Source organism: Aotus nancymaae, unplaced genomic scaffold (genome assembly GCF_030222135.1).
Source record: "Aotus nancymaae isolate 86718 unplaced genomic scaffold, 86718_ANA_hifiasm-v0.15.2.pri h1tg000089l, whole genome shotgun sequence".
NCBI classification, from domain to species: Eukaryota; Metazoa; Chordata; class Mammalia; order Primates; family Aotidae; genus Aotus; species Aotus nancymaae.
Window position 1 is genome coordinate 5287878 of NW_026988504.1, and position 22702 is coordinate 5310579.

The 22702-nt window shown below is 52.7% G+C and overlaps 1 long non-coding RNA gene and 1 other non-coding gene across 2 annotated transcripts; one reads left to right on the forward strand and one right to left on the reverse strand.

Moving 5' to 3' along the window:
* Positions 1–6624: 6624 nt before the first annotated feature.
* On the reverse strand, positions 6625–6790 carry LOC135271746 (U1 spliceosomal RNA). Its single transcript, XR_010339880.1, has one exon. It is a non-coding gene; the product is annotated as a U1 spliceosomal RNA (small nuclear RNA).
* An 11169-nt stretch (positions 6791–17959) lies between these two features.
* LOC105718302 (uncharacterized) lies at positions 17960–21902 on the forward strand. The gene is made up of 3 exons (XR_001107727.3): positions 17960–18029; positions 18204–18392; positions 19094–21902. It is a non-coding gene; the product is annotated as an uncharacterized LOC105718302 (long non-coding RNA).
* The last annotated feature ends 800 nt before the right edge of the window (positions 21903–22702 follow it).

Sequence of the window (22702 nt, forward strand, 5' to 3'; positions counted from 1 at the left end):
GCTTTCTACACCAAGGTTGTAAGTTCAACCCCGAACTGTGCCAAAAAGCTTTGTCTCTTTCCAGAATTAAGGCGGGGCTATGTGGTCCTATGAGGGGTCTTCTCTGGTCGTTTACTAATTCATCAGCAAGTATTTATTGAGCCCCTACCATGGGCAGGTTCTGAGCTCTAGCAAAGGGCGGGACGCACCAGCCCAGCTCTTCGCCGCGGTGGGAACCGTCTCTAAGCACTGGAAGCTTATCAGCGTGGCTGGGACAGTGTCCCCGGCCGTGAGGAAGGGCAGTCCATTGCTCTCTCAGTAAATCATTACTGCCTGCCATTTGCTCCCAGGCATTCTGAGTCCTTCCCAGTGTGGTGCTCTCAAGGCTTTGCTCTCAAGACGAGGAGCTCCAAATAGGAAAGGGCGGGATAGTTGGATTGGATTTCTGGCAAATTCCAGATCTCCAAGATTGATTGATTCTTCTGTCCCTTCATCAACCGTTTACAAATGAGCCCACAGGGTCCAAACATTACGCAAATTCTTGCTGGAACCTAACCTGGCCTGACCCTTCCCCACTCTGTGCCAGGCCCGCCCTGTGAACCCCAGACATGGTTGGACTCTGCTGATGTCACGAAAAATCTTAGCAACGCATGCCTTGTCAATTAGCCAGGGAGCTGACTGCCAAGAGAGGGAGGCTCACAGTTTGACATCGTCCTGCCAGGAGACAAAGGACTCACCACTCTGGCCGCCGAGGAGCGTTCTCCCATACGGCCAGGGCTGTGCTAGGCAGGCCGCTCTCCAGACTCAGGGAGGAGGAGGTCAGGGAGATGCTTCTTGTCCCAGGCACCTGCGCCTTGGCTGAGCTACCTGGATTGGGGGGAGGGCTGGGGGAGGCTCTCACTCTCTCACTCACACACCAGGAGTAGAAATGACAAATGGCTCCCGCTGGGAACCCTGCCTGCCATCCTGCCGGATCATTTATCTCAGCGGCAAGTGATTTGCATACCGACAGGGTGGGAACTGCCTCTCTGCTCACCCTCCCTTCTCCCGCCCCGTTCCCACTCCAGTTCAACTCTAAACGGGGCTGCCTGCCCCAGCAGCCACCTTTTGTCACCTAAAGTCCTTGCATGCCTCCTCCACTGGGACTGCTGAAAATGCTACATAGGAGCCTTTGGTGGCAGGAGACGAAAGGCTCCTGTGAAATGGTGGAAGCTGACTCTAGGTAGCAGGCCAGCCCCTTCCCTGAGGGGCTAAGGGCAAATGGCACTGTGCCCTGCTATTTGGATGTGCCCATGAGCATTTGCCCAGGAGGGGAGTGGGAGGTGAAGGCTGAAAGCCCACCCTCGCACTGGGTATCCTCACAGGCACCATTGCCCTGCTCAGCCTTCCAGCCCTGGTTTTCTTTCTTTTTTTTTTTTGAGACAGGGTCTTGCTTTGTTGCCCAGGCTGGAGTGCAGTGGTGCGATCACAGCTCACTGCAGCCCTGACTTCCCCAGGCTCGAGTGATTCTCTCATCTCAGCTTCCTGAGTAGCTGGAACTACAGGCACATGCCACCATGCCTGGCTAATTTTTATATGTATTTTTTGTAGAGATGGGGTTTCACCATGTTGCCCAGGCTGGTCTCAAACTCCTGGGCTCAAGCAATCCACTACGTCATCCTCCAAAAATGCTGGGATTACAGGTGTGAGCCACTGTGCCCAGCTCTAGTCTCTTTTTTGGGGGGGTGGTGGAGGGGGTGAAACATTGCCTGAGGGCAAACAGGGGCAGGCAGGGCTTGAAGCCCTTTCTCCTGACTCCAAAGCACAGAGGTACTTCCGAGTCTTCTGGTCACAAAGAGGCTGCCTGCAGCCTGGGGCATTCAGGGGAGAAAGGTCCCCTGCGTAGGCAGCAGTGACCAGGTGCGGGAGCAGGTGCAGGGTGGTTGGAGGTTGTGAGCCGGGTGGCCTCTTTCTTGCTTTCTTGTTCCTGCTGCCTCTCTGCTTCCTGGTGACTTCACTCCTTCACCAGCCTGGCAGGAAACATCCAGATCCCCTCAATTTGCAGGGCCAGTCACTTGGAGTGGCACATGGCTGGTTTCCAGCTGAGCCATGATTTCCAGGTTGGGGGTGTGTCCCTGGGGATGAGGGGGTAAGGCCAGTGTGGGGACTTCCAAGGGCTGGGAGGGAGGGCAAGTCTCTCTGGGAGGCCGGGCTCAGGGGGCTGGTGTGGCTCAGGGGGCTGGTGTACCCCAGGGGAAAAGGGACTGCACAGGGGCCCACTTGGGGTCTGTGCTGCTTTTGTCTAGGCTGGCTCTGCCCTCAAATCCCTTGCAAGCTGCCCTGCCTTAGGACAGAGGGAAGCCTCTTTCCACTTTATATCCAGTAAGGCCTTTGGGGGCCTTTGCGGAATTTTCTCTTCCCCGGGTCCTGTGCCCGCCAGCCACAGCCCTGGAGGTTCCATTCAGCCTCTTGGCGCAGTGAGGTCCGAGGAAGGCTTAGCGTCTAAGCCAAGATAACAGCGTTCCTTTTCCTGCACCATGAGAAATCAGTGTGGTACCCAGGACAGGCAGTGAGGACAGGCAGTATCCGTAGGAAATTCACAGACAATAATAAAACTGGCGAAGAGTTGGTCTGCTGGTTATTTGCAGCACGCGTCCGCAGATGTAAACCGTGTCCCTGAAAATTGTTTCGGTTGGTCTCTATTCTAAACAATTTCTGCTTACTGTTGAGTTCTAATAATGTATATGTAAACTTCAAATTAGCACATTTTTATTACTCACTCTGATAAACATTGCATTCTTTGCGGCAGTTAATTTGGAAAACCCCGGTCGCACAGTCGGCTCCCAGCACAAGGCTGGCCGCTGGTGTTCATTTTGGGAGTCTAAGGTGCCGGATTATTTGAGGCACCTCAGGTGTCGCCGATGTGCCCCACCCCTGCAGAATTGCATTCTCCTTCATTAACCAGATTAGAAATGAACAGTGACAGCACTGGGATTGCAACAATGAAGCAACAGAGCTGGACTTATTTCAACCCCATCACTCTGTGTAACCACAGATCGTCTTTATCTGCGATTTAAATTTAAAACAGTGAAGCAGGCCAGGTGTGGTGGCTCATGCCTGTAATCCCAGCACTTTGAGAGGCTGAGGCGGGCAGATCATCTGAGGTCAGGAGTTCAAGATCAGCCTGGGCAACAAGGTGAAACATAAAAGAAATTAGCTGGGAATGGTGGCATGTGCCTGTAGTCCCAGCTACTTGGGAGGCTGAGGCAGGAGGATTGCTTGAACCCAGGAGGCGGAGGTTGCAGTGAGCTGAGATCGCGCCACTGCACTCCTGCCTGGGCAACAGAGCAAGATTTCGTCTCTTAAACAAACAAACAAACAAACAAAACACTGAAACAGGCCAGGTGTGGTGGCTCACGCCTGTAATCCAAGCACTTTGGAGGCCAAGGCAGGCGGATCACCTGAGGTCGGGAGTTCAAGACCAGCCTGACCAACATGGTGAAACCCTGTCTTTATTCTTTAAAAATAAAATATTAAGTCCGGGCGCGGTGGCTCAAGCCTGTAATCCCAGCACTTTGGGAGGCCGAGGCGGGTGGATCACGAGGTCAAGAGATCGAGACCATCCTGGTCAACATTGTGAAACCCCGTCTCTACTAATACAAAAAAAAAAAAATTAGCTGGGCATGGTGGCGCGTGCCTGTAATCCCAGCTACTCAGGAAACTGAGGCAGGAGAATTGCCTGAACCCAGGAGGCGGAGGTTGCGGTGAGCCGAGATCGCGCCATTGCACTCCAGCCTGGGTAACGAGAGTGAAACTCCGTCTCAAAAAAAAAAATAATAATAATAATAAATAAAATAAAATAAAATAAAATATTAAAAAACAAAACAAAACAAAACACTGAAATAGGCCAGGCGCAGTGGCTCGTGCCTGGAATCCCAGTATTTTGGGAGGCTGAGGCAGGTGGATCACCCGAGGTCAGGAGTTTGAGACCAGGTTAGGCAACATGGTGAAACCCCATCTCTACTAAAAATACAAACATTAGGCAGGTGTGGTAGTGCACGCCTGTAGTCCCAGCTACTCGGGAGGCTGAGGCAGAAGAATCACTTTAACCCGGGAGGTGGAGGTTGCAGTGAGCCGAGATTGTGCCATTGCACTCCAGCCTGGGCGACGAGAGCGAAACTCCATCTCAAACAAACAAAGAAGTGAAACAGTATGAACTGCAAGGAGAAGTGTTTGTGTTTGGTAAATAAAAGTTTTAGTTCATACATGAAATATTTTACTGAATTTGAATAATTTTTTAACATGAAAATTTATTCTTCTATTAAAACAGTTTTAAATCATAAATCAAGAAAAGAATGTCTATTACTTTATTACTGTATTAGTCTTCGAAGGCTGCTGTAACAAATTGTACCACAAACTTGGTGGCTTCAAGCAACAGAAATTGTATTTAAGACAAGGTCTTGCTCTGTGGCCCAGGCTGGAGTGCAAGGGTAAGATCTTGGCTCACTGCAGCCTCAAACTCTTGGGCTCAAGCGATCCTCCAGCCTCAGCCTCCCAAGTAGGTGGGACTACAGGCATACACCAGCATGCCTGGCTAACTTTTAAACTTTTTGTAGACTTGGGGTCTTGCTATGTTGCCCAGGCTTGCCTTGAACTTCTGACCTCAAGTGTTCCTCCTGCCTTGGCCACAGCATAAATGTCTTATCTTACGGTTCTGGAGGCCAGAAGTCTTAAATGGGTTTCATCAGCCCCAAACCCGGGTGTTGGCAGGCCTGCGCGCCCTCTGGAGGCTGTAGCAGGCATTCCTTGCCTTGTCTTTTCCAGCTTGCAGAGGCTGCCCTGGGGACTTAAGGTGGAGTCTGTGCTGGTTTTGAGCCTGCATTCCTTAGCTCGGCGCCCCTTAACACCCTCAGAGCCCTTCACTCCAATCCCTGCCTCCGTGGTTACACAGTCTCCTCTGCTTCCAGTCTCCCCTCTGTCTCCCTCTGATTAGGATCCGTTTGATGACTCTTAGCGCCCACCAGATAAACCAGGATAATCTCCCCATCTCAAGATGCTTAATTTAATCACATTTGCAAAGTCCTTCTTCCCATATAAGGTCACATTGAAAGGTTCTAGGGATTAGGACCTGGATTTTTTGGGGCTCGTTATTCGGCCCACTACAATTACCAAAAATCATTTTGTCGTGTGGGGAGGGGTTAAAAACGATCTACTCTGGGTGTTAAATGAGGCCCAAGGCGTGGCCCTGCAGAAAATGCGTGTGAACAGCAGGTTCTGTTGTAGATGAGAAGAGAACGTGCTTGACTCAAGTCAGGGATGCGTGTGCCTGTGCATGTGGGGGCGTGTGTGTGTGTGTGGTCCATGGGCAGGGACGCGTGTGCCTGTGCATGTGGGGGGCGTGTGTGTGTGTGGGGGTCCATGGGCAGGGACGCATGTGCCTGTGTGTGTGTGTGTGGTCCATTGGCAGGGACACGTGTGCCTGTGCATGTGGGTGGTGTGTGTGTGTGTATGTGTGGTCCATGGGCAGGGACGCGTGTGCCTGTGCATGTGGGGGGCGTGTGTGTGTGTGTGGGGGTCCATGGGCAGGGACGCATGTGCCTGTGTGTGTGTGTGTGTGTGTGGTCCATGGGCAGGGACACGTGTGCCTGTGCATGTGGGGGCGTGTGTGTGTGTGTGTGTGGGGTCCATGGGCAGGGACACATGTGCCTCTGCATGTGGGGGCGTGTGTGTGTGTGTGTGTGTGGTCCATGGGCAGGGACACGTGTGCCTGTGCATGTGGGGGGCGTGTGTGTGTGTGTGTGTGGTCCATGGGCAGGGACATGTATGCCTGTGCATGTGGGGGGTGTGTGTGTGTGTGTGTGTGTGTGGTCCATGAGCAGGGACACGTGTGCCTATGTATGTGGTGTGTGTGTCTGTGGGGTCCATGGGCAGGGATGCGTGTGCCTATGTATGTGGGGGGCGTGTGTGTGTGTGTGTTCCGTGGGCAGGGACGTTGGTGCCTGTGTATGTGGTGTGTGTGTGTGTGTGTGTGGTCCATGGACAGGGATGTGTGTACCTGTGTATGTGGGGTGTGTGTGTGTGCATGCATGCAAGGTCTGTGGGCTTGATTGAGAGGTGTGCAAAGGGTGAGCGAGGGGCTATTTTGAAGGCTGTAAAATGTGGTCCTCCTTCAGGGTCAAGGCTATTCACACTCAGCGCCTGTAGGGCCTTTATGTTTTGTGCTTATGAAGACTCTTCTTGGCACGCACATCACCTGTTACCACCTGACACATGCGTGATACAGACTCAGTCTGCTTCATAATTCACTGAGGGCCCGCTATGTGCAGGGTACTCTTCTTTTTCTTCTTGAGACGGAGTTTTGCTCTCGTTGCCCAGGCTGGAGTGCAGTGACGCCCTCTCAGCTCACCGCAACCTCTGCCTCCCGGGTTCAAGCAATTCTCCTGCCTCAGCCTCCCGAGTAGCTGGGATTACAGGTGCCCACCACCATGCCTGGCTAATGTTTGCATTTTTAGTAGAGATGAGGTTTCACCACGTTGGCCAGGCTGGTCTCAAACTCCCGACCTCAGGTGATCCACCCGCCTTGGCCTCCTAAAGTGCTGGGATTACAGGTGTGAACCACCTTGCCCAGCCTCTTCTTCTCTTTTTTTAATATTAGAAAAAAAGCCACAGGGAACAGTGCAAACACAGTCCCCACCTGCCCCACTGATTACGCAGTCCGGTTTCCCGCGTTTGGGGAAATTGCAGGTGTCAGTGCACCTGGAATTCGATGCGTGGACCTAACCCTGGGAAAACCACCTTCATGATCATGGTGTCTCCCCTGCCGGGTGAGCATGCAGGGTACTCTTCCAAACATGGGGACTCAGCAATGAACGTGCAGACAAAATCCTTGCACTGTGGTGGACAGTCCCATCTGTGTCTATTTGTCTAACCGTCTCACTCATAGAATGTATGCGCCTCGAGGGCAGGCACTTTTTCTAATTAATCAGGAGTCATCTCCTTAGAAGACTGTCGACACATGGCAGAACTCAGTGAATATTTACCACACGCTTCCCATCGAGTCCCTCTCTGCAAGGTGAGAATTTAGAATGGCGGTTCTCCAGGTGAAAATGGCCCAGCAGGGCACAGAGGGAGCTTCGTGTTTCCACGTTGTTTTTTGTGGCAGTGCGATTGTGTTTCCCTAGAGTTTTCTCGGAGTCTTGCATTCTAGTGTCTATTGTGGATCCAGGTTGAGTTTTGAATGATTAAATGTGAAAGGCTGGCAGCCGATGCTTGGATGGCTCATTTGCTGTTTTGCCGAAATACATACTAGGTGCCATGAAATCCACTGGGCTGGAAACATGTTCTCGGAAGAAGTAATTTCCCCCAAATTATTGGATCTGAAAGGTTTCTGTTTGCACTTCCTTCTAATGTTCCCTGTTCCCAAACAACACTTGCAGCCCCAGCACCCTCGGGTCGCTCCCTGGCCATGCCGCCTGTACGGAGGCAAAGGAACAAGAGAATGAACGTAGTCAGGCACGTGTTTGCTGCCTTAGATTCGTTTTGGGGTCTTTCTGATTCTATTCTAGCCCTGCAGAAAGGAATCAGGGCTTCATATTTCACTCCGGCTTTCAGGATGCAATTCAGAATCTTTCCGACTCAGGGCAAAAACAAAATGAAATAAAAAAGGGAGAATTTACAGACAAGTGTTACAAGCAACTCAAAGCCCAGACACTGCTCCTTTAGTGACGCCCCTTTGGCGACAGAAATAATCTAGAGTTTCGGGGAGCTGAGCCCTCTGTCCTTCCCTGGGGTGGAGCCGGAGGGCAGAGAGGCCCAGGAAGAACACCTGAGCTACCGAAGAACAAGCCCAAGGTGACAAGAGGCAGGCCAAAGGAAATGATATTAACACACAGCCTGACACGGACACACGTTAAAGCTGAGATTCCGTCCTGGGGTTCTGACGGCGCAGACCGTGAGAGCAAAGCTAAGGGAGATTTCTAAATGTCGGCCCCGGGCTCCTCTGTGGAGCTACAGCTTTGTTCTTTCTCATGCACCGGTGGGAACATTTAAGTCCCGTGCTCAGCAGAGCCCGAGCACTTTCAGGCCGGCCTTCCTGCCAGGTTTCTCAACGCTTAGTGTGAACAGTCCTTCGTAGAGTTGCCAGAAATGGGAGGGGAATTTCTTTCTTCTTCTAATTCTTCTTCTTCTAATAACTCCTCTTCCTCTTCTTCCTCCTCTTCCCCTCCACCTCCCCTCCTCCTCTGCCCCATCCTCCTCCTCCCCATCCTCCTTTTCCTCCTCCTCCTTCTCCCCATCCTCCTCCTCTTCCTCCTCCTCCTCTTCCTCCTCCTCCTCCTCCCCATCCTCCTCCTCCTCATCCTCCTCCTCCTCCCCATCCTCCTCCTCCCCTCCTCCTCCTCCCTCCTCCTCTGCCCCATCCTCCTCCTCCCCATCCTCCTTTTCCTCCTCCTCCTCCCCTCCTCCCTCCTCCTCTGCCCCATCCTCCTCCTCCCCATCCTCCCCTCCTCCTCCTCCCCATTCTCCTCCTCCTCATCCTCCTCCTCCCCATCCTCCTCCTCCCCTCCTCCTCCTCCCTCCTCCTCTGCCCCATCCTCCTCCTCCCCTCCTCCTCCTCCCTCCTCCTCTGCCCCATCCTCCTCCTCCCCATCCTCCTCCTCACCATCCTCCTTTTCCTCCTCCTCCTCGTCCTCCTCCCCCTCCCCTCCTCCTCCTTCTCCCCATCCTCCTCCTCTTCCTCCTCCTTCTCTTCCTCCTCCTCCTTCTTCCTCTTCTTCCTCTTCTATCTTCTTCCTCCTCCTCCTTCTTCTTCTCTTTCTTCTTCATGTCTGTCTTCCAGAATTGTACCACATCACGAGGAACACGGTAAGAGGAGGGAAGCACAGGGAATCAGGATGGTGTCAGCCCCTGCCAGCCCAGGACTGTGGTTTGGGGCACTGCAGTGCACCTGCAAGGGCCACTCTGCGTAAACAGTCACCGTGGGAAATGGCTTTCACATCTGCGACCTGAAAAGCTCCATGTGTGTGGCCCATGGGCTGGGATCCGGGCCACAGCCCCGCTCCACCATTGTTTCAAAGCCTGAACCCCATGTCCCCACGCCTCCAGAGACTCCTGTGCAGCTCAGGGGAGGGAGCCACGTGTTCACCACGGCAAATCTGGACAGCCGCAGCCTGGCCATATTTCACCTTTATGCCTGCTGAGCTTCCTTCTGCTTTCAGAATGGGGAAATTCAGACATCAATGTGAGCTTTCCAAGAAGTTTCAGTTCCGTTTCTTAGACCGAGAGGAGGCACATGGGTAGGTTTTGCCCAGATGACGATGGGTAGGCAATAGGCAGGCAAGGTGGCGAACACCATTGCTCCCAGCAAGGCGGCGGCCGCATGCTCTCCGATTTCCCCGGAGAGGCAGTCCTGCCTCCTTCCCTCTCATTCAACCCGTTCCTATTGCTAGGCATGAACTTTCAACCAAGGCTCTGCCATCTCTTCATTATAAGGCGGCTCTTACAGAGAAACTGCATTAAAAATGTGAAACTGTACACCAATGACACGACCATGCAAACTCAATTCTGCAAAAAATATTCTGTTTAATTGATTTTCTAAAAAAATCTATTATGTTTCTGTGAGCCTATTGATCTGCAGCTCCACAGAAGTAATGAAGAAGCTCTGTGATCAATAAGGCCAAAGCGTATCTTACCCAGAATCTGTTCCGCCGTCCGCCAAGGATGTGGCCGGCCGATTCCCCAGACAGCACCGGGAGTGCGAGCAGCCTTCTCTTTGTCTGTGGAGATTGATTTCTCTTGGCATAAACATAACAAATGAAACCCTGACGACTTTTCTTGCTCTGAAAGCCAAGAATATATCATATCAGTCGTCATGAAACGCGAGAACACAACTTGCAAAAAGAAAAAAAAGAAAAACTATGCGTTTTAACCTCAGTACATTAGCTCCTCCCCCATATTCAATCAGGATAATATCTTACTCCTCAGCTCTTACGATGGACTTTTATATCCACTCCTACCCGCTCCCCGCCAAATTCAGGTTGGTTTCACCGGGTCTTAGAAGGATTTTCTGTTTCAGCAGTGACTGCAAAGCACAGGTAGCTGCAATCACAGGCTGATAATTCTGAGTAGAGCAAACATCACTATCTTATCCTCTAGAAAATAAGAGTGTGGAATGAGATAAGACGCTGGCAACACACACAAACAGCGTCCGGAAATATGGCAGGCACCACCGGGCAGCATTTGCTGGGGAAGGAAGAGCTCCCTGCCCTAGATAAGTAATCTTGATCGCTGACGATTTCCGGATTCATCATTTGCATTTTGCCCTTAAACCAGAGGACACCACCTGGGGCGGATAGTGATCCCTTGCTGTGCAAACGCATCCTGCTGCATTGAACAGATTGAAGAGCAAGACTTATGGCCGGGCGAGGTGGCTTGCCCCTGTAATCCCAGTACTTTGGGAGGCTGAGACCGGTGGATCACGAGGTCAGGAGATCGAGACCATTCTGGCCTAAATGGTAAAACCCTGTCTCTACTAAAAATAAAAAATTAGCCAGGCGTGGTGGCTCGAGCCTGTAATCCCAGCTACTCGGGAGGCTGAGGCAGGAGAATCACTTGAACCCGGGAGGCAGAGGTTGCAGTGAGCCGAGATCACACCACTGCACTCCAGCCTGGTGACAGAGTGAGACTTGGTCTCAAAAAAAAAAAAAAAAAAAAAGACGAAGGCTTTTTCAGGACTAGCCCTACGCTGACCCATCACCACCCGGTTCAGAGAAGTTGGCTGCTGAGGCTGGCTGGGTGGTGGGTGGGATGGAGGGTGTGGTGGGAAATTAGATTGCCAAGATCAGCAGGGACCAGATCTTGAAGGAGTTTGCCTGAGGGCACTGGGGAGCCACGGAGGGATTTTTATGAGGGGAGGGAAGTGACCAACCCAGCAACTTTGAAGCCATCACCTGCCACCGTGAAGAACTGCAGTCTTCACTTCGCTTCTTGCACCCTTGAAAATAATAATGATGGGGCCAATAATAACGGCAAACACGCTGGACCAGACTGTGCTGCAAGCTTTGCAAGTAGCAACTCATTTAATCTTCACAACACCCCTGCCAGGGAGCTCCTGTAATTCTCCCATTTTACAGATGAGGAAACAGAGGCACACAGAGAGGTCCCATGAGACGGGTGCCTATCCCAGGAGCCACGCCCCCTCGGACTGGAGTGGGATTATACCCTCTGTTCTCAGCTGTCAGGAAAGCGTGCTGGATCGGAAGCACCCGAGTGAGGATGTCTTTCATGGAGGAAAAATAACCTTGACTCCGTTCACATTTGTGTTCTAAGGAGCCCATTACTTGGGAAAAACGTGATGGTTAGTAATTTCATGTGCATATCTTCTGGGGACAAAGATGGACCCAATTTGGAGAGTGGAGTGGAAGTGGGGCAGCTGCAGAGAAAAGAGCAGGAGGATGGTGCAGCCTCGGGATGGTGGGGCCGGGGGGTCAGTGCAGCCTCGGGATGGTGGGGCCGGGGGGTCAGTGCAGCTTTGGGATGGTGGGGCGGTGGGGTCAGTGCAGCCTCGGGATGGTGGGGCCGGGGGTCAGTGCAGCCTCGGGATGGTGGGGCTGGAGGGTCAGTGCAGCCTCGGGATGGTGGGGCCGGGAGGTCACTGCAGCCTTGGGACGGTGGGGCCGGGGGTCAGTGCAGCCTCGGGATGGTGGGGCCGGGGTGTCAGTGCAGCCTCGGGTTGGTTGGGCCGGGGGTCAGTGCAGCCTCGGGATGGTGGGGCCGGGGGGTCAGTGCAGCCTCGGGATGGTGGGGCGGGGGGTCAGTGCAGCCTCGGGATGGTGGGGCGGGGGGTCAGTGCAGCCTCGGGATGGTGGGGCCGGGGGGTCAGTGCAGCCTCGGGATGGTGGGGCCGGGGGGTCAGTGCAGCCTCGGGATGGTGGGGTCGGAGGTCAGTGCAGCCTCGGGATGGTGGGGCCGGGGGTCAGTGCAGCCTCGGGATGGTGGGGCGGGGGGGTCAGTGCAGCCTCGGGATGGTGGGGCGGGGGGTCAGTGCAGCCTCGGGATGGTGGGGCCGGGGGTCAGTGCAGCCTCGGGATGGTGGGGTCGGAGGTCAGTGCAGCCTCGGGATGGTGGGGCCGGGGGGTCAGTGCAGCTTTGGGATGGTGGGGCCGGGGGGTCAGTGCAGCCTCGGGATGGTGGGGCCAGGGGGTCAGTGCAGCTTTGGGATGGTGGGGCCGGGGGTCAGTGCAGCCTCGGGATGGTGGGGCCGGGGGGTCAGTGCAGCCTCGGGATGGTGGGGCCGGGGGGGTCAGTGCAGCCTCGGGATGGTGGGGCCGGGGGTCAGTGCAGCTTTGGGATTGTGGGGCTTGGGGGGTCGGTGAAGCTTCAGAATGGTGGGGCGGTGGGGGGGGTCGGTGAAGACTCGGGATGGTGGGGCTGGCGGGGGTTGGTGCAGCCTCAGGATGGTGGGGGAGAGTGAGGAGTGAGGGGCTGGGCCCAGATGTCCACCTGGAGTGCCCCGCGGGTGGTGGTGCGGTTCAGATATACCTGCCGCTCGGGGCTACCCTCTATCTCATCATTCCAGCCTTTACCAAGCTCCTCCTCTGCACAGCATTCCACTTCACCAGGTGCAGGGCTGAGGCAGTGACCCTGGGGATATTTGGGGAGCAGAGAAAGAGGAATTGAAGATGGATGGAAGAGCTGAACTGTTGAAATGGGTGCAAAAGAGCGATTCCGGGAGCTACACACCTGGTGCCATGAAGCATGTGAATACGCCATGCACATGTAGAAAATGTAAAACTCTCTACATTTAGTATGTCATTTAATGCTTATGACTAGCACAGAGGGAGGTCCTACTGGAACATGGCCAGTCCCCAGTTGCCTGCTAAGATGACTCCCCAAGTTGGCCCCCTTAGGAGAGTTGGGTTTCAGAGAACTGGCTTTGAGCCTGGAGCCCAGCGTGGAATCTGAGAGGGGGAGAGGGAGACCCAAGGAACGGGAGGGAAAGTAGAAGGACACGTTTCTTCTGTTGGGTCTGTGCCTGTCTTGGGGTGTTGGGAGGACTTCTCACGTGGGAGCCCCCGCCCCCAAGTACCACATGGCTCTGTTCTAAATCACTCAAAGCTCCAGAACTTCATTCTGTCCAGATGTCAAGACTGGGAGGCAATTTGCTAACACAGGGGTCCCACGGGTGTCTCTTGGACGTTTGGCACCAGAGGTTCTCACTTGAACAGCACGATAGAATTCTGGGGGACCCTTGAAAACCTTCGATGCCTGGGCCCCACCTCAGACCTGTTGGATCAGGTCCCTGGGATGAGGCCTGGGCACTCCCAATTTTATAGCCCCTGCCCCAGTGACCCTCACTAGGTCGCAGCCAGAGCCAAGTCCCCCTGGGATTAGCCATTGATCACAGTTAAATATCGTCAACGCCCCAGATAGAACCGCGCAGGAGAGGCAGTGCGAGGGATGGGAGAGGGGGCCTGGGGTAGAAGGGGAAGGAGCGGGAGAGCCTCCAAGATGAATCCCTGTTCCCTCCCACGTGGCCTAGTGACAGAAGGCCCACAGGCCGGACGCTTTGGTGGAGGAGAATCACATGAGTGCCTGGCACGGAAAAGGCACTCCCCTCTTGTGTGCCAGGTGTGTGGCTGGATGGGGTGTGGGACTAGGGGTGGAGCGGAGGGTGGGGGTGGCTGCGAGGTGGCGGGCTGGCTGCTCCGGCTTTCTAGGTGATGTTTGCAGGGCTGCCTCCACAAGCTGCGGGTGTGGCAGGTGGGATGGGGAGGTGGTCAAGGAAGTTGGGGGGTGTCTCCCGTTAGCCTTGAGATGGCAGGTAGCCCTCCTTGTTTCCTGCTAATCATCCTGACAAACGTGTTTTTGAGTTTCGCAGGAAACGACTGTGGAAAGTGAGACCACAGTGAAATGTGTAAAATTAGAGACCCGGTGGAGATCCCGCCTGGAACGCGATTTGTCACCCGCTGTTGAACTGAGACACTGAAAGGCTCTGGGGGTCCAGAGGAGGCTTTAGGGCTTGCAGTTCTCTACCCAGCTCTCTAGGGGAAAGGCTGCTCCGAGCCTGGCTGGCGTCCCAGCGCTGGACTGCGGCTCCCGGGGCGGGCGTTCTCGGTCAGGACTCCGGGCACCTCCCCCGCGTCTGCACACTTCTGACTAGGAGCCGCCCTCTCACGCTGCCTCTGGCTTCCTGGCCTGGCTCCTTTCCCCGCTGGCACGGCGGGCGGCCTTCCCGGACAGGCGCTTCCTAAACGCTGCTCCGGCTTCTGATGCGGGTCTGCGGTTGGAGGCTTAATGAAAAGAACCAGGACAGAGTGGTGAGTTTCTCACCAGGCTGGGCGTGATCCTTTCAAGGGCAGCTCCGTCTCTTGAGAATACATCCCTTCCACCTTTTGGTGTTAGAAAGTGCTTTGTTTTGTAAAATAATAGTGATTTTGCTTTGAAAACACCTACTCAGAAGATAAGCGGCTGTCCGTGTCGGTTCCCCACGTTTCTGTTTTGAAATTTATCGCCTGGAGGAAGCCAGCTGATGTCTGAGTTGGGTGTTTCATCTTGGGGTGAGGTGTGGGGAGGGCAGGGCTTCCAGGCAGGTGGGACAGTGTTGACTTGGGAGGGGGGAGAGGGCGGTGCTGTGGGGACCCCAAGTCACCCTTTTCACACCTTGATTTCTACCAACCTATGCCTTGGGGCGATCGCATCGTGCTGCGTGGGCACCTACCAGATGAAAGATACCTGGCTAGGTCCTAGGGACGGACACCAAGATATAGGAGACATGGTCCCTGCCCTCAGGTCAGCGAGCCAGGACAAAAGGCAGGTCCAAAGTGTCACTTGTCAGGAAACAAAGCTCCAGGAGATGACAGAGTGTGGGACCACTGTCAGCATCACCTGGCCCTCCAGCTCAGTCACCTTGTTCACTGGAGTAAGTGACGGGGGCTTGAATTCCTTTCTGTTAAACGGGTCAAAAATCTGTACTTCAGGGGCATCACCTGGCTAATTTCATTGCCCGAGGCAGACCCATGTATATGGGCGTGTGTGTGTGTCTGTGCACGTGTGTGCATGTTTTACATGTAAAACCCACACTTCCCACATTTTACAACTGTTTTATTGGGTTTGTGTGTTAGCTTGTTTTTTTTAAAAAAAATCACTCTTTGGCGGTGAAGACTGTGGTAGGTTAATGTTGCACAGGTGTGAAAATAGTTGTGCTATTGTGAATCTTTTTTTTTTTTCTGAGATGGAGTCTCGCTCTTGTTCAGGCTACAGTGCCGTGTTTTGGTCTCAGCTCACTGCAACCTCCGCCTCCCCGGTTCAAGTGATTCTCCTGCCTCAGCCTCCCAAGTAGCTGGGATTACAGGCACCCACCAACACACCCAGCTAAGTTTTGTACTTTTAGTAGAGACGGGGTTTCACCATGTTGGCCAGGCTGGTCTTGAGCTCCTGCCTCAGGTGATCTGCCCGCCTCGGCCTCCCAAAGGGACCACAGGTGTGAGCCCCCGCACCTGGCGGTTATTGTGAATCTTTAGGGCTCACTGTAGCCCCTGGCTAGCCCTTATGGCTAGCCAGGGTGTGTGTGTGTTTGTGTGTGTGTGTCTAAGAAGGGAGAGAAAGAGAGAGAATGTGAATGGTCTGGAATAGAAAATGGTTCCTAGCTGTCTTGTGTGATGTGTTTTCTGTTGAGTTTCTAGTGAGATGAGTCAAAAGAGAAATCAGAATGAAATAAGATTCCCTGGTAGAAGAGAAAACAGCGTTCAGGGCACGTGACGTTGTTTAAGCTCTAGAGCCCAGGTCCTAGGATGGGAGGGGATCGGGGTGCTTTTGGGGTTTCTCTGTGCGCAGCCATTCCTGGGCTCCATATGTAGATTTGTCAGTGGAAAGCCTCCTTGGGGCAGGAGAGGAAGCTCTCCAGGGAAGATCTCCCAGTGGGAAAAGACATGGTCATGGCCAGGCACCCTTGCTTCGAGGACTGCCACCCCACAATGATGGAGCATGAGCCCTGGGCCTGCATGGCTCACCCTGCTCACCACTGTCCGAGTCCACTGACCACTACCACTTTCAGTTCTTCCAACACACCAAGCCTTTCCCCACTCAGAGCTGGCACACTCCCTTCTGCCTGGCTCACACACCCTCACCTGTCTGGCTCCTCTCATTCCTTAGCCCTTGACCCAATTGTAAGGTTTGTCCTTGCCGAGTTTAAAAGGAAGAAACTGAGGCCAACACAAGAAGATCCAATATAAAGGAATTTATTCAGGCTCCCGGGTAAGGTTCTGCAGCCCGACAGGAGGGGCCGGAGAAGTTGCACAGACGCCTCTCAGACGTGGGGTTTTATAGGGAGTGAAGGAGCTCGATTGGTTGTGGGAGAGCAGGACTACTATTGGGTAAGGTTACAAGCCTTTGTTTGCATACAGGACTCAGCTGCTATTGGTTAGAATTACTCTGCTGCTATTGGCTAGAAAGACTCAGCTGCTATTGGCTAAAGACTCGGCTGCTATTGGCTAGAAAGACTCGGCTGCTATTGGCTAGAATCACAAGACCCTGCTTGCATACTGGATTCTTTAAGGGAAAGCCAGGCTGTGCGAGATGGGGAAAAGGGAACAACCCGAGCATGTGTGAGCTTTCGGAAAAAAGTGGGGGGGATGTGCGTCTGAGCTCCCAGCGAGGCAACCGGCCTTACACCAATCACCAGGCCTTCACTGACCCCTGGCCGGTCCCTGCTGTTCTCACGATGACACCTCCTCCTTCTCCGCAGCGCTCCCTGCAGTCAGTCCTGTGTCCCTGGCTTCCTTGTGTATTATCTGTCTCCCCAGCAGCTCATGTGCCCTCTGGGGCCAGGGACCTATGTTCCCAGGGTAGCTGCTCAAGAAATACTTGCGGAATGACTGGTCCTATTTGACCTTTATTTAATTGTCATTGAATCTCATTTAATCCTCTAGCAGTCCTAGAAGTAGTGAGTGACTATCTTAACTGCATTTTGCCAGGGAGGAAACAGTTTTCTGGAGGGTGTGTCACTTGCTCAAGGCCACCCATGTAGGGTGTGGCAGAGCCAACACTTGGACCCAATCTGCCTGACTGCAAAACCCAAGCTGGAACGATACCCCTCTCCGTCTGGAGGTTCCTGTGCAAGCAACTTCCCGAGCCTGTTTGCTTCCGTCCTCCCCAAGTAAGACATGGGGGCACGGATAGGTCCTACACAACAAACTGGAAGCCCCTCTGCTTATCTCCTAATCCCACCAAGGCAGCAGAGAAGCCAGAGATTTCCAGGCATCAGACCCACTGTAGCCAACACCCCCCAGGCAGCCCCCTCTCCGATTGGTGGAAGGGCAGCAGCCAGCTTGTTGGGCATGGCACACACGGTCTGGGCTTCCTGGTGAGCAGGCCACAGGCAGGTGGGAACCCGCTGGGTCTTGCCCTGGAAACTCTTGTGGCCACTTGCTGTCCCCTTCCTCCTTGGGCAGACCAGGTGGCCCTTGCCTGGCAGCCTGTGGAAAGGAATCTCCTTATTTTGTGATTAAGAAAGACTCAGATGGCACTTGGGCAGTGCTGGCCCAGAGGCCCTGTATTCCCAGCTCCGAGAGGACTTCACATTTCCGGAGGCTGTCATTGTGTCAACACAGAGCCTCTTTGCCCAGTCGGTGGCTAAAACCCTCCCCAGTTGCTGCCGGCATGCCCCAGGTGGCAATCTCAGGGACCCGCGGCCACAGCTGGAGGGGGTCTCTCAGTCCTCTCTTTCTGCTGCCCGGAAGCCCAGCTCCGTCATGGCTGTGCTTGCATGGAGCCCCAGAGTTGGGGAGTGGAGCAGGAGGGGAGGAGGTAGGAGGGAAGGTGTGTGGAGGAGTGCTCCTTGAAAAATGGTCGCTGGGTCCCAGGCACTCCTGTTAGAAGAGAAAAGACTCTGGAGACCAGAAGTGGAGCAGGAGGGGCAAAAGTGTCACCACCCGGATGGGGACCTGACTTAATACAGTGTTTATTTAGACTCTAGGGGTGAGGTTCGGAAGAGAGGAAGTGGGTAGGTCTTTTCAAGCCAGAAGATGGGACTGTCCACATCCTGTCTCTGAGTTGTGCCGGCTGGCAGGACCCAGGTTTGTGTGTTGGCTGGGGTCTGCTGAGGATGTGGGGTGCCTGCCCTGGTTTTATGGGGTTCAGCTGTCTTGAGATGCCCCCAGTCAGGGCTGCACCGGTGCTAGCAGCTGGTAGACATGCCAGGGTTTACTGCTTTACATGTTTTATCTCATTTCATCTTCTTATCTCCACAGGGTGGACAGCATCACTCCATCGGCAGGAATCAGTGCTCACGGGTAAAGATGCTTGTGTGGAGGCGTGGAGCCGGCGTGGACCCAGGCCCGTCACCTCCCGGACTCCTGACTCCCAGGCAGAATATTACCAACTAAGCCCGGATGCTGGCGACTCCCCAGGCCTTGCTTCAAGTTTTGACTCCACCGCTTGTGAGTTCTGTGACGTATGAACTTTGAGAATCCATTTCCCTCTTTGCAAAATGACAGAAATGGTAGTTATCGCTTCACAAGGTTGTAGAGAGGATTAAATGAGATAATGTCTGTGAAGCTCCTGGTAGGGTGTTCAGCTGCCTAGGTTTGGAAATTAGTTTTCCATTGAAATTTTCTTTAGAGGGAGGGGAGAATCCAGATAAAATATAAGCATCGTCATTTAGTACACGCGTGAGACACATATGTAGTCATTATCTACATATATACCTCTGTGCGTATATTCAGATACACACACACGCACGTCTACTCATATCTATTTATATATACACATATTTATATATTCATACTTGCATATTCATATCCATCTCTATATATACACATGTATTCATATATATGTAATATATACATATATTCATATCTATCTACACATAACACATATACTAATACATATATTCATATCTACACACATATACATGTATTTATATCTGTCTACACACATATATACATATATTCATATCTACATACACACATCCAGCTATTCCTATCTATGCATATAGATTATATTTCTATTTCTCTAAACACACATATGTGCATCTATATTCATGTCTGTCTATCTATACACAAACACGCACATGCACACACACAGCCCTTTTGTTTTTCTTTTCTTGGCTGGAAAGCTGGAGGGTTTTTTTTCTCCCTAGGAGTGGTGACGTCACAATGACTTTTGAAGCTAAATTTTCCTTGAGAAGAGAAAGCAACATGGTCCCCGCTGGCGTGAGCGGTGGCCTCTCCCCTCAATGGCTGGATCTCCGATGTGTCAAACCCGCAGATTAGTGGGAGGATTGGGAGAACGATGAATCTGACCGGAACCCATGAGGCTTAAAAATATGGTAATGCAATTAGCAGCTTTCGGCAGCCTAATGAAGCTTCTCTAAAATGCTGATAAAATACCACTAAAGGAAAATGCTGAAGAGCCTCTTCAAACTTCCCAAAATGTGAAGTGCGTCCTTATGGAGAAAACGGCAATCTAGTCGCCTTTCTCTGAGGTTCAAGATTAATTAGGGGCTTATTTAGTGCATGAATGAGGAAACAAATGAACTCTTGGATGGCAAAGCATTGAAACCAATTCTTTAATCTTTTTTTTTTTTTTTACAATTATATCCCTGTCATAAAAGTCTTCATTAGACCTTGTCACCAGCATGCATTGTGTTAGGGAAGTATTGCCACTGGGCTTTTGACGAGACTGCATTTCCTTTCTTTGAACGAGGACTCTCATCACACGATAAGCCTTTTCTTTCTTCCTGAAGGTGAAGGGCTGTGGCTTGGGAGGAGTCCAGGCTCCAGGCGGAAAATCGTCTCCCTACTTGCCCTACGCAACCCGAGTTTACCTGTGTTTTCTGTGGCTATATTATCCCCTTTGAACTAGCACAGGCCAACGAGGTGGTTGGAGGATTTCTCTGGCTCCTTGGATAGTTCATTTCTTTATTCACCATTTTTCTGGTTTGTTTTTGTTTGTTTTGAGATGGTGTCTTGTTCTGTTGCCCAGGCTGGAGTGTAGTGGCACGATCTCAGCTCACTGCAACCTCCGCCTCCTGGGTTTGAGTGATTCTTGTGCCTCCGCCACCTGAATAGCTGCCGTTACAGGTGCATGCCAGGACACCTGGCTAATTTTCGTATTTTTAGCAGAGACGAGGTTTCACCATGTTGGCCAGGTTTGTCTTGAATTCCTGACCTCAGGTGATCCGCCGGCCTCGGCCTCCCAAAGTGCTGGGATTATAGGTGGGAGGCACTGTGTTTACTCTCCATTTATGATGAGGAGACAGGCGTGGAAGAGGGGTAAGTGGGGCATACGACCTGTCCCGTGCCTGGCTACCTACCCCACGCCTCCTCTCTGGCCTTCTCCGCCTCCTCACAAATGATCCTCTGTGGAAGCCAGTCCTGATTGCTGCCATCAGTGGATCCATTCATTTCACCCAGCAGATACTGGCTGGGCAGGAAGCAGTCCTGTGCACTGCTAGGTGCTGGGATGCAGCAGTGAGGAAAATGTGTATTCTTCTGGCTCATGGGGCTCACAGTCTAGGGTTGATTGCCTTGATATTTGCAAATTGCCTTGATCACTTCTGGCCTTAGTCTGCCAATGCCAGGACTCCATAGCAACAGCATCTTTATCTACTGCATGTGTCCACGTGGCTGGGCTTCATCGCAGGTGTTGGTAGGAATCTGAACTGTGAACACGGATGCTAAGCTGGCCTCGGTGAGTCCTTCTCCTGCCCTTGCCTCTCCTCCTGCATCTGTGGATCTGGGACATGATCATCTGCCACTGTCATGTCACACTTTGACTGAGAGACTCTTGGGTGTCCTGCCTCAAGTCCCACCTCCTGCCGTTCATGCTCTTGTGTGGTTCCCTCACTTTGAGTGTGGGTGGTGACCATGTAATTAGATTGTCATATAGGAACTCATCTAGCAAGAAAGATGGCATTCCTCTCTTCCTTGCTGGCTTTGATGAAACAGGTGGCCACATTGTGAGTTGCCTACGGAAGGGGGCAGGTGTGAAGGAGCTTTGAGTGGCCAGCCGCCAGCTGAGAGTCAGCAAGAAATTGAGGCTCTCAGTTCAACAGCTTGCAAAAACACCAGAATGCCAGCTGGGCTTGGTGGCTGACACCTGTAATCCAAGCACTTTGGGAGGCCGAGGCAGGTGGATCACTTGAGGTCAGGTGTTCAAGACCAGCCTGGCCAACAGGGTGAAACCCCATCTCTACTAAAAATACAAAAATTATCCAGGCATGGTGGCGGGCGACTGTAATCCAAGCTACTTAGGAGGCTGAGGCAGGAGAATCACTTAAACCCAGGAGGTGGAGGTTTCAGTGAGCCAAGATTGCACCACTGCACTCCAGCCTGGGCGACAGAGCGAAACTCCATCTAAAAAAGAAAAAGAAAACACACACCAAAAAGCAGAATTCTACCAACAACCACATGAGTTTGGAAACAGATCCTTCCCCAGTGGGTGTCTTAAGCCACTATGTGTTGGCGTAATTTGTTATGCAGCCCTAACTAATAAGCGAATTAATAACCCCATGCAGAGACCCTATGTGGGAGCTTGGGTTGGTTGACTTACACAAGAGGCCACGCTACAATAGTGAGCATGGGGTGAGAGGGTAGCCACCACTCACTGACAGCCTTCCATGTGCTGGCTGCTGTTCCAGGAGTGACAGCAAGGAGGGCTCCAGCAGACAGTGATGAAGATGCAGGGTCTGCAGCCAGAACGTCTGGGTGTGAATCCAGCCTGACTGCTTCTTGGTTGCGTCGTGCTGATGTGTTATCTGCCCTCCATGAGCCTGGGTTTTCTCACATATAAAATGCAGGTAGAGAGAGTATATTCGTTCATTTTCACACTGCTAGAAAGACACACCCTAGACTGGGTAATCTAAAGGAAAGAGGTTTAATTGACTCACAGTTCCACTTGGGTCGGGAGGCCTCAGGAAACTTACAATCATGGCGGAAGGTGACGGGGAAGCATCACATGGCGGCAGGAGAGACAAGAACAAAGGGAGAACTTCCAAACACTTATCTAGCCATCGGATCTCGTCAGAACTCACTCATTATCATAAGCACAGTGCGGGGGCGGGGAACTGCCCCCGTGATCCAATCACCTCCCTCCCTCCACACTCGGGGATTACAGGGCCCTCCCTGGACACGTGGGGATTATGATTCAGGTCAGATTTGGGTGGGGACACCGAGCCAGGCCATATCAGATAGTATCTCCCTTCTCCTCACAGAATAAATGAAATATTGTATGTGAGTATTTAACGAAATGCTTTTTCTGTAGAAAGTTCTCAATAAAGCACAGCATGAGTTACATAGCTGGGAGTGTGGCCAACATAATGAAGCTGTAAGATAGGATTTTAATCAGAGGACCAGCTGGACTAAAACCCCGCTTCCCCACCACCAACAGGTATGTGCCTCCAGCCCACTCCTGCACCCAGGCTGTTTATAATGGCAGCAATTGTGGTGTTCCCTCAACCAACATGCAGAGTCGGTGGAAATTCCAGGAGCTGCCCAGGTGGAGTGTGCACTTGGGACGTCGGGGAGTGTAGCTCAAACTTCCTGTTGGCTCTTCATCCCACTCATACAGCTCAGAGCTGAAAGCCCCGCATGGCAGACCAAGGACACGCATCTGGGGTTGTGCACCCAGCGGGCTAGCTAGTAGCTGCTGGTCCAGGTAGATCACAGCAAAGCCGGCTGTGGACACACAGGAGGGTGGCAGGGAAAGTGTGTAATCCAGACAGTGTCCAGATGACTCCCATCCTGGC